Source organism: Bos indicus x Bos taurus, chromosome 2, assembly GCF_003369695.1.
Source record: "Bos indicus x Bos taurus breed Angus x Brahman F1 hybrid chromosome 2, Bos_hybrid_MaternalHap_v2.0, whole genome shotgun sequence".
NCBI lineage: Eukaryota > Metazoa > Chordata > Mammalia > Artiodactyla > Bovidae > Bos > Bos indicus x Bos taurus.
The window spans coordinates 21378604-21393318 of record NC_040077.1 but is presented as its reverse complement, the minus strand read 5'-3'; positions in this window follow the sequence as shown (position 1 = coordinate 21393318).

The following is a 14715-nucleotide window of genomic DNA, read 5'->3' as shown; positions in this document are numbered from 1 at the left end:
TTTGTTTATATTCTGGCAGAATATTCACATAAAGGGCCCCACAATGTGGAAGAAACTGCTGTAGTGCATTTTGAACGCATGGTATTGATTGCCAGAGAATCAGTTAAATTGCGTTGTGAATAATGATTGGCACTGGCCTTAACCCTTTTGGCTAAAATTGCTTATTTGTCATCCTGGCTTATGGAAGAGATAAACAATCGCTTGCTGATGATCTAACAGATCAACTGTGAGTATCATTTGGCATGCCAGATGAGAGCTAATTTAATGAGCTGCGGTTCCTGCCAATTACCAGGGAACAAATCCCTCCGCAAGCTATTCTGTACATCATCAAAATGTTTAACCAAATTCTCACTTGTGGCAGGTAAGATGATTGGGTACTCGATTAGTCAACATGCTGTCGATATTATCTTGCATGCGTTTGTCCTGTCTATTTATCCAATCACCTTCATTCTTTAACAATGACAAATTATAATATGCAGTCATCCAATTCCTTATTTTAAATTATTCTCCTCAGTACGTGTACTAGCCGTAAAACCCAGATCTCCCCATGTGTGGTGGAATTGTAGACCAGGTTATTTGTGTGGTGTGAGATCTTGTCAGTGAGCTGCTACATGAACAAGTGGCTTTATTCATGTGCTGTTTGAATGCCTATGAAGACATTCTCTAACAAGAGCAAGAAAGCAGGATAACTCTATGAATGGTTTCACATAAAAGGGGGGGATGTTTGGGAATGAGAGGTCTGTGAACCAGCATGGATGGGGCAGGGAGGCAGAGATGGGCAAGGGGAAGGAGAGAGTGAAGAAGAGAAGTACAGGGGATGGAAGCAGGGGGAAGCAGGGGCGGGAACATGAGGTCCTGGAGCAATCCTGTGAGCAGGAAGGGGAAGAAGACGGCGTCACCCAGAAAGCCCGAGTCCTCTCTGGCTGGGAGTGTCATAAATCCTTGGCTCAGCCACCTTTCTTTCTCCCCGATTTCTACGAGTTTCAGAAAATGCTCTTCCTGAGGAATGTCCCTTTCTAGCTCTATCTTTCTACTCCTGGCTCTTGTACTTGAGTGCATTTACTGCTCCCATAATATCCTGCTGACATATTAACTGAGACTGGAAGCCCCATTTTTTTTTTAAAGGAAACAATGTGTTTTTATTTTATTATTATTTTTTATATTTTTTTGGCTGCACTTCGTGGTATGTGGTGTCTTAGTTCCTTGACCAGGGATTGCATCTGCGCCCCCTACACGGGAAGTGTGGAGTCATAACCACTGGACCACTAGGGAAGTCCTGGAAGCCCAGTTTTGACGTTAAACCCCACTCAAATCAACCGGGGTGTCTGATGACTTTAGTGAACTTGCTCCCTACTGCCCACCCTGCACTGCTTCTGCTCATCTTCTCTCTCATCCTTCTTCCGCTTCTCTCGAGCCACACACACTTCCTCTGTTTCCAGAACAGGCCTGAGAGTCTGGACGAGGGAGGCGCAGTAGTTTCTGTCCCAAGCAATCTGATCAGGAAATGTGTAATGTAGGTGCCTTTCTCTCTGAAGAGGAATTCTTAGGATAGTTGCTAAGGCGATAACATTTTCGCCACCTTTTTACCTTCTCCCATGGGAAAAAGATTTCTGTTTTTGCTTATTTACTATGCAGATGTTCTGAGGCATAAGAAAGCATCCTGAGGTGTTTTTACTCACAACGCTTCTGACACCAAATACATGTTTGTTTTTTTTTTCCCACACCAAGCCATTCTCCAATTCTCTGTGGACACCAACTAGGTGTCTTACAATTCAATTCAATTCTGACACTAACTACCTGGAGTCAGTGCAGACCCTGTGGGTTAAGGGCTCAGTGCCACCAGACTGCCCCCTACTTCAGCTGGTTGCTGGTCCCAGGTGGCTACCTATACATTACTGACTGGCTATAAATCAGGGTCATCACGACTCCTTGTTAGGGTTTGATAATTTGCTAGACAAGCCCACAGAACTCAGGAAAGTGCTTTACTTCCTATGCTGCTGCTGCTAAGTCGCATCAGTCGTGTCCAACTCTGTGCGACCCCATAGATGGCAGCCCACCAGGCTCCCCCGTCCCTGGGATTCTCCAGGCAAGAACACTGGAGTGGGATGCCATTTCCTTCTCCAATGCATGAAAGTGAAAAGTAAAGTGAATTTGCTCAGTTGTGTCCGACTCTTAGCGACCCCATGGACTGCAGCCTACCAGGCTCCTCCGTCCATGGGATTTTCCAGGCAAGAGTACTGCAGTGGGGTTACTTCCTATAAGTAGTGTATTATTGATAAAAAAGATAGTATTATGCATCGAACCTGGACTGGCATCTCATTTCATACATGATATTTTACATGTTTCAATGCCATTCTCCCAAATCTTCCCACCCTCTCCCTCTCCCACAGAGTCCATAAGACTGTTCTATACATCAGTGTCTCTTTTGCTGTCTCGTACACAGGGTTATTGTTACCATCTTTCTAAATTCCATATATATGCGTTAGTATACTGTATTGGTGTTTTTTCTTCTGGCTTACTTCACACTGGGACGACCCAGAGGGATGGTATGGGGAGGGAGGAGGGAGGAGGGTTCAGGATGGGGAACACATGTATACCTGTGGTGGATTCATTTTGATATTTGGCAAAACTAATACAATTACGTAAAGTTTAAAAAAAAAAAAAAAAGATAGAACTCAGGAATAGCCACATGGAAGAGGCAAGGGATGTAGGAAGGGGCTGGGAGCCCCCCTGTGCCCTCTGGGGGGCTACCGTCCCAGCAGCTCTGTGTGTTCACTAACATAGAAGCTCTCCCAACTCCAAAGTTTAGGGTTTTTTTTTTTTTTTATGGCGGTTTCATTAGGAAAGAATGATTGATTAAATCCCTGATTGTTGGTGATGAACTGCTTCTCCAGCCCCTCTCTCCCTTCTGTGGAGGCTAGGGGGGTGGGATTGAGAGTTCCAACCCTCTAGCCAGGCCTGGGTGTTTCTGGCCACCAGCCTGAAGCTATCTAGGGGCACTAGTCATCACTTCAGCATACAAAAGATATTCTATCAACCAGAGATTCTAAAGGATTTAGGAGCTGTATTTCAGAAACCAGGGACAAAGATCAATTATTGACAAAATCCAAGATTTATTTCTGTTGTGTGTGTATGTGTGTGGTAAGTTGCTTCAGTCGTATCTGAGTCTTTGCAACCCTGTGGACTATAGCCCACCAGTCTTCTCTGTCCATGGGATTCTCCAGGCAAGAATACTGGAGAGGGTTGCCATCTCCTTCTCCAGGGGATGTTGCAAACCCAGGGATCAAACCTGCATCTTCTGTCTACTGCCTTGGCAGACAGATTCTTTCCCACTAGTGCCATCTGGGAAGCCCTCTGGCTTTCATATCTCACTCACTTTCCTTATTCCAAAGGAGTGGGCAAGATTCTTTACAACTTGGAGATCTTTCTTTGATATTCCTTCCTGGCTCTGCCTTGTCACCTCAGGTGTTGGGAGAAAGTGTCACTTTCCTTCCCCTGTGCCAGTGTCACATCCTCGGCCTCTCCATCCCCCTGTGCAGGGTGCCTCCATTAGAAGTCCCCAGTGGTTACAGAGGGCTGGGGCAGCATCATTGTCTTCTGTGTGGTGGTATTAAGGGCTGGGACTTCTACTGTACAGCCTTCCCCATCAAAACAGATTCTGTGCTGTGCTTAGTCGCTCAGTGGTGTCTGACTCTTTGCGACCCTGTGAACTGTAGCCCCCCAGCCTCCTCTGTCCATGGGGTTCTCCAGGCAAGAATACCGGAGTGGGCTGCCATGCCCTCCTCCAGGGAATCCTCCAAACCCAGGGATCAAACCCAGGTTTCCTGCACTGCAGGTGAATTCTTTACCATCTGAGCCACCAGGGAAGCCCTCAAAACAGATTAAGGTTTCTTTATCACACAATCCCAGGAAGTCCCATGTGTTTTTGGTTTTGTGTTGTGTGTCTGGACCCTGCTAGGGGCCATGGCATTCCATTTGTCTTGTGTGTGACCTGACCCTATACTGAAGGCAAATTGATGGTTTTTGTCTCTCATCTGGCCCCTGGTTTGTTCCAGGGTGTAGTCTTAATCAGAGATGAATAACCTACTTATTTCTTTTTCCTGTGGGTTCTGCTTTTTGAGAATCTGACTTCAGGAGGCAGAGACCTCAGCAAACCCGAACCTGCTTCTCCAATTCCAACTTTGATGTTCTGATTTGTTCCCCAAGGACAGCTGATGACCCTGCTTCTCCTCCTCCTCCCAAATTAGCTTCCTTACAAGTGAGAATTCAGTGCCCTCTCGGGTTACTACAGCCATCTGAGCTTCTCCAGTAATAGTTCCAAGTATCGCTCCCACACCAATTTGCTGTAACAGGGTCTAATTCTCCAAACCATGACCGCAGCCTTGCGCTGTTGTAAAAGGCTTTCAGTAGAGAGGATTTCCTGCCCCCACCCCTTTTCCATTCTTGCGTGATCAGAAAGTTAACACTCAAGTCCCAGCACTTTTCCATTATAGAAACCTGAGTTCATACAGGAAAGTCTTTAGGGTCTAGCACCAGGCACATGGGTGGTTGTGACCACTTGTAATCCCTACCCCGGGATGCCTGCTGGGTTTCTGTTAATCTTCATGGCTCCCTGCTGCTGAGGTCTGCCACATGTAACCTTTCCTTCCTCTTCAGAGAAGCAGGTGTGGGAAGGGCAGTTAGAATCCAGGCTCCTGTACGAGGATCCAGTTCAGGGTCCCAGCTGGGCGAGTGTCTGAGATGTGGGAGCTGTCCTCTATTCTCCTCTCTATTTTAAATTCAGGCTGCTTAGAAACAAGTTGTTCTGTCACCTGTGGCCTCTAGTATAGCACTTTGCCTACATGCTTAATAAATATTTGTTGAATTAACTAATAAATCCACGGTAGGACACATGGCTAAATACTTGTAATCATCACTCACCATTTGAGAAAGGGCACTATCAAGAGGAGTTGGCGACTTCCACACACTCAAAACAGTGTGCTGTATACCCAGAGAAGGCTGTCTAACGAGTGTGCAAACCCTTAACACTGAGCAGGATTAGTAACACTTGCTGCTTATAGAGTATTTTGCAAGTATTCCCTTTCCCCTCTGAAGCCTCCGGCAATCTTTTCTGCTTTCCTCAAATTATTCAGTTCAGCTTTATTTTTTCAACCAATTCGTATTTTTACAAACTACACAGGTGAGAACTACTGGATTGGGTGTTGATGAATATAGAGTTGAGTAAAATATAAACTCTGCCCTTGAGGAACCCATGGTCTAGTGGTACCCCGTTTTTCTAGTTGTGAGACCTTCGGCAAATTATTTAATCTCTCTGTGCCTTAGTTTCTGCCCGTAGAATGCTTGGTATGGTAATTGTACCTATCTAGTGGGGTTGTCACAAAGATTAAATGGATTAAAAGTATAATGCACATAAAAGTGTGTATGGCACACAGAAAGCATTTAATAAATGTTATCTATTATAATTACCTGGACTGATACCACAGTGACTATAATCTGGCTACTATCTAGCACCTCCCCCCAGCTCTGACTGTAGCATGGTTCTCCAGTTCTTTACGAAACAGTGATGAAAGAGATGGACACTGTGGGTAGAAGGCTGCGTGTTGGCTAACTGAGTGAACCTGGACTTACGGAGGGCATGATGCAAAAGCTCAACTTCATTTTCTGCACTTCTATTCACAGGGGGCCAGTTCCGTGGGGTTCAAAATGACAGTATTAGGTAGGTGATACGTGTTGCACTTCTCCACGTTCAAGGTTTTCAAAGCCTTAAGTCACATTATTAACATACTTATCCTAAAAAGGTATGTATTTAGACATATTGTTTCGGAGGTTATGTCCTAGAACCTTTTGGAAGATTCTTTAGTCTCAGCATTCCCAAGCTATGGACTTACCTTATGGATAAAATTGCTTTTTGACAAGGTTTTCTAATAAATCCCCAATCATACTCTTGGGGTGGATCCAAGTGAGACCTGTTTTTTATTGAGGTTAGCTTCATTGTTTCAGGAGGATCAATTATATTACTGTTATTTGAAAGTAAAACAAGTCCCCAAAACGCTTTGCTGCCAAGTTTGTGTAACTCTGGCACTAAAAACACAGACAATAGCCCTAATTGATCAGATTATGATGTCTGATTGTATGATCAGACTCCACACTGCTCCCCACACAAGGAGCACCCTCATCCAGTCCTGTGGAAGCACACTCCATTCTGAAGCTTCCAGAGGGGTGTGTTTTCCATTCCTGTTGCGAGGCAGTGGTTTGTAAATATTGTGAGAAGCCCAGAATGAAAAGGTTAAACTAGTATACTTTGGCTGGATGAGGATTAATTAGGAGCTGATTTGCGAGGACTATTACGTGTGTGCTAAATTTACTGACCTTTTTTTCCTCCGGTATAGAATGAAGCTCTGTTCTCTGTGCTCATTATCCTTAAATGTTTTCTTTTCTCTGTATCATCACCTCATTCATTTTATTTGGTAGCTTTAAAATGCACTAATTTGGAGAAGTAGGCTTCATTGATTCTCGGGAACAGAGCATTTAGTAGGCACAGCTATGTGGACCCTAGGAAACTTCTTTATGGTCATTGGGGGCTCTGGCACTGAGACTGGGTTCCTGATCCAAATTGGCCAGGATCCCAATAGATACCCTCCCACTGTTCTGTGGGCAGCAGGCATGTCTAAGGGCCCCACAGACATGCTTTAAAACCAAGTGTAAGTACTGCCTTGTTAGTTCCTGGATATTTAAGGATAATGGTCTATTTTGTTGATTAACTAGAGTCCTTTTTCATCTATTTCTTTTTCTTTGTCAGTCTTTGGGCTGTCTGTTATTTCATTGTACTTTCCCTGGTCCAAGGGCTGACTGGGGGAAGATTTCAAGGTGAGAGGCCTGGACATTCTGGGTGTGCCTAACTCACTTTTGTCTGAGCATCCTACAAAATGTGAAATCCATCCTAAAAAATGCTCATAGGGTACCTAAGAGCCCTCAGGTGAGCACAGCAGGAGATGTGGGTGAGGACAGGGAGGTTGTCAGGAGGGACAGGCTGGTCAGGTGGTTCTTCTGGCTCTAGCTTGAGGCTGTTGATGGAAGACCTGAGGGTGGAAGAATAAGGCTCCTCTCTGGCTTCCTTGTGCTTTAGTGTCCCAAGTCATGGGGGGTCCAGGGCAGTGAGAGTATGAGATAAGGGTAGTAGAAAGCCCCAAACCCCGTCAAACCATTTCCTCCTGAAGTTTTATGTTTAGCTCTTCTACTTATAGTCTTTCTGCTTCTTGGCTTTTATCACTTAGTGATTTGGCAAAGGGAGTTTGAACTCAAAGACAGGGGAAACAGAGCTCTCCTGACTGTTGGACATCTTCCTCTATTTGGTTCTGGCCAGAAATTCTGGTTACAAAAAGTATGACAGGGCAAGAACAGACAGAAACAAGGACTAAAGTAAGAATCGGTGGTTTTCTTTGGATTTAATTGATCAGACTCTGTATATATTTACTTTAAGCAAATCTTGACTTACATATGCAAATCTTGATTTCAGAAAGACATGGCTTTAAGAATTAAAAAAAAAACTTGTGTAAAAACATTCATCATATTTTAGAAAGCCATCCCTTGATGTGTTATACATATGAATTAATTTCGAAGGAAACAATTTACATACAGCTTCTCAAGAGTGTGTCTAATTGGGGAAGTAAGCTATCTCAGGGCTTCCCCAGTGGCTCAGCAGTAAAGAATCTGCCTGCAATGTAGGGGCTGCAGGAAACACAGGTTCAATCCCTGGGTCAGGAAGATCCCCTGGAGAAGGGGATGGCAGCCCACTCCAGTATTCTTGGCTAGAGAATCCCATGGACAGAGGAGCCTGGCAGGCTTACAGCTCATTGGGTCGCAAAGAGTTGGACACGACTGAATAACTTAGCATGCACGCATGCACGCAAGCTACCTCAAGACAGGAATCCTGAATGCTCTGAATGCCTACCCAAGCCCTTAGTTCAGTCACCACAGAATCAGAGTATTTTGACTCTTTGGGCTGCTCTGCATTGCTGAATTTTAAGTTGCTACTTGCTAGCAAGGCGAAGTTGAAGGTGAGAGGCAAGTCTCCATATCAGCAGTAGCTGGATGAGCTTTGATGGGATGAAGAAAGATGGAGCTTCCAGGGCTTTGACATTTCATTCTCTTGTTATATAGCAGCTATAAAAAAGTCACTAGCATTTTCCAGTCTTCTTTACTGATACACACCAGCAGCAGGAGAAATGAGGGTCCTAGTCTCATGCCTAATTTGGTAGCCTAAGTGGTGAAAGGAGCGATGAGGTACCCGGAGCAATAGGGCTCATGTCAGCAGGTTTGCCTAAGCGCAAGTCCCCTGTGGAAGTGATTGAAATGGGGAAATGTTTCATGTGAGGTCCCTTTCCTGAAAAACCCAGTGTGAATGATTGCTGAAGGCCATTTCTAAAGTTATTTTCTATAATGTGCCTTTGCTGAAAATGGAAGAAAATGAAAGATGCTAATGTTCGAATATTATGAAGCTCAATGTTGTACACACCAGGACATTTCACATTGAACTTAATGAGTCACCCAGGTGTTCACTGACCAGTTGCTTTCTTAAACTTGGAGACTATTTTTTTCTTATGCAGTGGTCCGCTCTGCACATGGCTTTAAAATAAAAATATGTAGGATATTACAGCACCGAAAATATTACTGATGCAGATTTTATTCCCAGACCATTGAGTCTATTTAGATATGACACACTCATAAAAGCTCATGTTTATTGAAGAGGGTTATTAAATTTACTGTAAGATTTCATAAAGACCCTTTTAGGTGAAAAATGCAGGTAGAATGGTTTGAGTGGGTGCTTTATAAACCTTTTATGAGCAAAAAAAAGTTCTAAATGCAAATGTCTTACGTGGAAAGTAAAAGCAATTTGTTTTTCTCATTAGGTGCCAGACAGTCGGCTAACATGAAGATGACAGATTTTGAGATCTATGAAATCAGATCTTTTAACAGAGGACTGCTAGCTGCTTATCTTCTCTATCAAAATAAGCGTTCATTCCAAGGTTAGGTACAGACATGTAAATGTCTGCCTGGTTTGGAAATGTTCTGTTTGAACCCTAGATACATTGTTGAGAGAACTGCAATACAGTTAGTTTAAAACACATGTATGCCAGCATGAGCCCAACCCCCGACACTCACACACTGTTATTGAATACAGTGTAATTAAATATATTCATCACTGCGTTCATTCAAAGTGGTACAATAAAAGTATCTCACACTGCTTCTCTTCATTACTATGCGAGGCCAGAGATTATATTTCTTGATTTGGAATAATGCCAGAGAGTCATTTCAATATTTGAGCCTTATATATTATTATTAATCATGATGATGAGGCACTTTTAAATATTCATGATACTTTGCAACAATTTTTATTAGCTGTTTCTCTTAACAGCTGAATCAGGGCAAGGAAAAAATTACTATTCTGTTGCAGATAAAGAAACAGAGGCACAGATATGTGACCTCTGGATCACATGGGGATTATTGGCATAGCTTGTATGAAAAGTCACAGTCTTGTATTTTCACACTTTGATACTGAAGCTTTTCTTACAAAATTTTTTTTGAGAATAAAATTTCATGTTAGAAATTTCAGATATATTTGGGAAGCTAAAAACTATCCTTGATTAACAGTGTTGGGCACATAATAGGTTTTCAGTAAATACTAGCTAAAGAAATATATAAATATTAGTTAGAGGCTTAAAGCAAAATATTTCAAAATAATGTTTTGTGTCTGTAAAAGTAACATGTTTTGAGTTAATTAATTAAAAATATGGTAATTGGAATAAGACACCAGTGTTAAGGAAAAGGGACAACAGGCTCAAAATGGAGTTACTTGTGCTAAGCTCCATGTCACCAAACCAAGACTTAATACCTAATTTAATTACAGTTTTCAACCTCTCTCAGGAATGGAATCTTAAACCAGTCAGTCTGAAATCATCTGGTTAGTACTAGTGTTGCCTGATAGTCCTCTGTTGTCTCCTAAAGGAAGATGACCATGCCACAATCTGCTCTTTGTTAATATAACTTCCTTGTCCTTCCCCTCTTTGCCTATGAAGCTTGGAGCTCCTTTCTATCTGCTAGATAGGATCCTCCTTGATTCATGAACCATTGAATAAATCCAATAAGATTTTAAAAATTTACTCAGTTGAATTTGTTTTTAAAACAGTGTTGGTGGTAGTGATGAGATCCAAAGGAAACTTCTGAAGGCTCTGGGGATAATAAGAAACACAGGTGCCAGTGTCCACAAACCCTTTGAATTCTCTGTCTTTCTTACTGTTTCTGAGGGCTGTGAGCAAGTTCCTCTTGGTTCTGAACTTTCCTCTCTTTGCATTGAGTTCCCAATCTAATTGGCTTTCCAGTCCAGGGTTAACAAGTCAGTTTAGACTGACATTGTTACCAGCGCTATTGCCCCAGAATCACATCCCTGCCCATTCTGCAAATGGAAACCAACTGCTCTTATCTAAGTCCCAGGAATAAGCAGGAAAGAGAAAATTAAGAACTGCTTAAAACCAGCTAGGCCCAAGGTGGTAGAGGTTTTGACTTCTATTAATAGAAAACCTTGAGCATTATTATGCACTCATTGTAATATATTAGCATTCTAAATGACATTCCCATCAGCACCATGACAGTTGACAGTTGTTATGACACCAACCAGAAAAGCCCATGCAAGGACTGAATAAAAGTTGCCTTAGTTCTGGGTCCAGACCACACCCCTGTTCTCTGATAAGTTATGAGTATTCCTCCCTCTCTTTCCTGTTCCTCGACCCTCTTATTCATACAGTGTTTTTGCCCAAATCCAGTTAAGAAGTTGATTTGTGAACTAAGTTCCTGCTTCTCCATTCTTTGAGCATTGAATAAAACCTGTACTGTTGCAGTCTCAGTATCAGTTTTGTTATTGGCTAGGTGAATCCAAGCAGAAAAATAACCTCTTCAGCAAAGACGAGGACCTGGGCTAGGACCCTGATCCCCAGTCCAGGGCTTAGAAGGTCAGCTTGAGCTGGCAGACAGTTGCAGTTGGATCCCAAGACCTTAGCCCGTGGTTGGTCTGCGGTCCTCATTTGCTGGGGTCTGATGGTCCATACTGTAGCTCCTTTTTGGGAACGTCTAGTTATGTACACCTAAAGCCTTCTCTTGGCCAGTGCCTTCTCTTGATGGAGTACCATATCTTTGGTTACTACTGGTGTCCACAGTCTCATTTTCTTGGGTACTCTTGGTTTCTGTTAATGTGCACATGAGGTAAAAGAATAACAGATCTATTGCTAATGAGAATCTTGGAAGCCAAAGCCCCCCAAATTAGTGGGCTTATGCTGAGCGCTCACCACCTAACTCTAAGACTCTCATGATAGGATAATTGGTCATGGAATGGGTTAGAATGACAGTCGGTCACCTGCCAACCTCAAGAAAATTTCTGTGCAGACGTATGCTATAAAACATTTCACAATCCCCAACACAGTAATAGGTATTAACTCCTATTAGTATTAATTTGACTCTTTGGTATTCATTTGAGGTTCCTCTGAGGTATTAATTTGACTCTTAGAGGTCCAAGGACTGACTAAAGAAATAAGATCCTTAATTTCCAAGGAGGTGAGTGTGCCACCTTCCAGCACACCTGCTTATTTTATGTCTAAGAACTGTGGTCCCAGCAGCTGTAGCTATCTACAGAAATGGCAAAATCTTACTAAGGCAATCTAGAATTACAATGGCATTATGAGGAATGTTTCAATTAGATAAGATCATTTAGGAAGTGCACTTGAAAGCAAGGACTCCCAAATCAAACAGACTGGGATACCTCCAAAAGACTCCCAAATTCCAAACTAGCTCATTGAAAAATTTCTTGCAAAAGGTTAATGAGAAAAACACAAGAGGTACCTAAAACAAAAGACTATAAGACTGATATAACTCCCATTGCTCCCCTCCATCCTCTTTTATTTGATTACTCATTCTAGTAATCCTCTGTCTGAATGGTTTTTCCACTCTGAAGAGACTACAAGAGCACAAGCAAAAGTTTGCCAAGTTAGCGACCTTACAATGTACCCATATCCACCCTTGAAGAGGAGCCCTTTATGGACCCTTCCCAGGGTTGATGGGACTCTGAAAGATTTCCTGGTAAACTGCTGGGTTATTCCCTTAAGTCACCAAGGAAAACTAAAATTAAAGCTAAAGGAAAATCTTACCAAATTTGGTAATACAAGAGCCTGCAGATGGGAAAACTGGCAGAAGCCACTGAAGGATGAGAATCACTATCAGAGTCAGCTCTTGAGAATCTCCGTCTGTAGTACCCAGTAGAGGGGCAGATAAAACTTGTTGTCCCTTCATTTCCAAATCCAAACCCACTGATTACTGATTCTTTCTCTCCCAGGGGCAGCCATTATTTTCTTGTCTGTCTTGTTTTGTGTCTTGAGAACTTGGCTTGGTAACCACCAGTTTGGAGAAATCTCAAAGCTGGCTGGACAAAATGTGTGTTGAACTCTACTTGCACTGAGGGCCTTAGCAAATTGCTGCCAGCCCTCAGGGAAATTACCTCTTTTTTTTTTTTTTTTTTTTCTTTTGGCCATCTTGGGGAGAGTCTCTGGATCTTGGAAGAGTAATATCTTTTGGACCCTATTTAGGGACACCTTTTTGGCCCATGGGTTTTCAATACTGCCAGAAATAATTAGTTTTTGCCCTTGCTGAAAATTGACAAGACATTTGAAAGGATTTTTAAAAAAGTAACTCATGGTCAGGAATTGGCCAAATGGGAAGCTGATATTCAGAGCTTGATAGGAATTTTTTGTTTTAGGCTTCTACCAAGCTAAATGTACCCAGAGGGAGACAAAAACCTTCTGAAGACTTTGTTGGAAGGATTTACTAAAACATTCCAAACAACTCTAAATTCAGAACATAGAAATCTTTTGATTTCCATCTTAAATCTTCTCCCTGATATAAAAAAGCAAAGTGAAGATAATGCGGTTGGATGGACACCTAAGCCTTTTGGTATCACTTAGGTTGCAACCCAATTCTTCGAGAAATTGAAAGCAACTGTCCATATCTTACAAATCTTTGCAAAACCAGAAATGCAGTTCAAAGTCCACCTATCCTTTTTTAACCAATCCCAAAACCTTCCTTATTCATCTCAAAAGGCTTATAGGTATTGTAAAAATTTTGGCTTTAGGAAAAGAGTCCTTCTTAGAGGAGCTTTCATTCTTTCCCTGTGCTTTTGAGATGTAAAAAGCACCTGGTCATCTGGTCATCTCCAGAAATTCTTATTCAGGCCATCTCTTCAAAACAAAAACTTCAGGGAGATAATTCTTACCAGAAAGAAAACAAAAGGGGAAAACATTATTTGTAATTTAAGCATATGAAAAACTGTAAGTGTCTTCTCCACAAATATTAGTAAAAAGTTTTACTCATCAGAGCTGGTAACCTTAACTTATTCCATTTGCCAGAAGCAGAATTTGGATCCAATGTCTTTAATGACTAGTGAGTTTTGTAATATTGTACCTGATTCATGGCTAAAATTTTAAAACAGAAGCTATAAGGTGTCTGTCTATTTATGCGTGTCTCTATATATGTTTGTTGTAGATGTGTGGTGTTTTCTACCTCCAAATGGGACTGCCAAAATTAACCTGTAAAAGAGTTCTGTTTAATTGCCTTAAAGAAAAATTAAGCACTTACTATGAAATAAGTATTCCTAAAACTTGCAGAAATAGAATAGGAACTAACCCAAGAATTTTTCAAGTTCACATGATTTGAGATAATTGTTGGTAAATAAAAGTTAAAGTTTGTTGGCTTAATTATAAATAGGTGTGTTATCTGCAATAAACTGTTATCAACATTCAAAATAATGCAGGCATACAACCTTTATTCTACTTGGGTTTACTAGTCAAATAAGTTTATGTTATCTGTGTTAGAAAATGTTAGCAAGTAAAATAACTTTCTATGATGATATCATGAGCAATCCAAACATAATTGTTAAGAACAAGTGAATTAAGTAGATGTAAGTGGTATAAATTCCTAGGTGAAATTTTCAGCAGTTCTTATGTTTTGTCTACTTAATGGAGGAGGCAATGGCAACCCATCCAGTACTGTTGCCTGGAAAATCCCATGGGCAGAGGCGCCTGGTAGGCTGCAGTCCATGGGGTCACTAAGAGTCGGACATGACTGAGCGACTTCCCTTTCACTTTTCACTTGCACGCATTGGAGAAGGAAATGGCAACCCACTCCAGTGTTCTTGCCTGGAGAATCCCAGGGACGGGGGAGCCTGGTGGGCTGCCGTCTATGTGGTCGCACAGAGTTGGACACCAATGAAGTGACTTAGCAGCAGCAGCAGCATGTCTACTTAAACAGTTTCCAAAGTCTTTTTGGTTATTTGAAACCTTAAAGTTATATTGAGATGAAGTAAATGATGAATATTAATTGAATATCTAGATCATTTTCAAATAAAATACTGATACATTAATCATTGCACATAGGTATACCCACTTTTGGCTTCCTTTTAGAAAAGAACTAATGGCATTGGGTTTATTAGTAAACATGTTTTGTTCCACATTGAAAGTGTACTATGAGGAAGAATATACTTCAAGAAATTATGAAATATGTAAGTTTGCTAACCTATAATCCACAGAATGCTAGTATGAAAAGTCCACAATTGCTTACTTCTTAGTTTTCATTAGGAATTGAAGATTTAAAAGGTTACAAAATCTAAACAAATGTGTA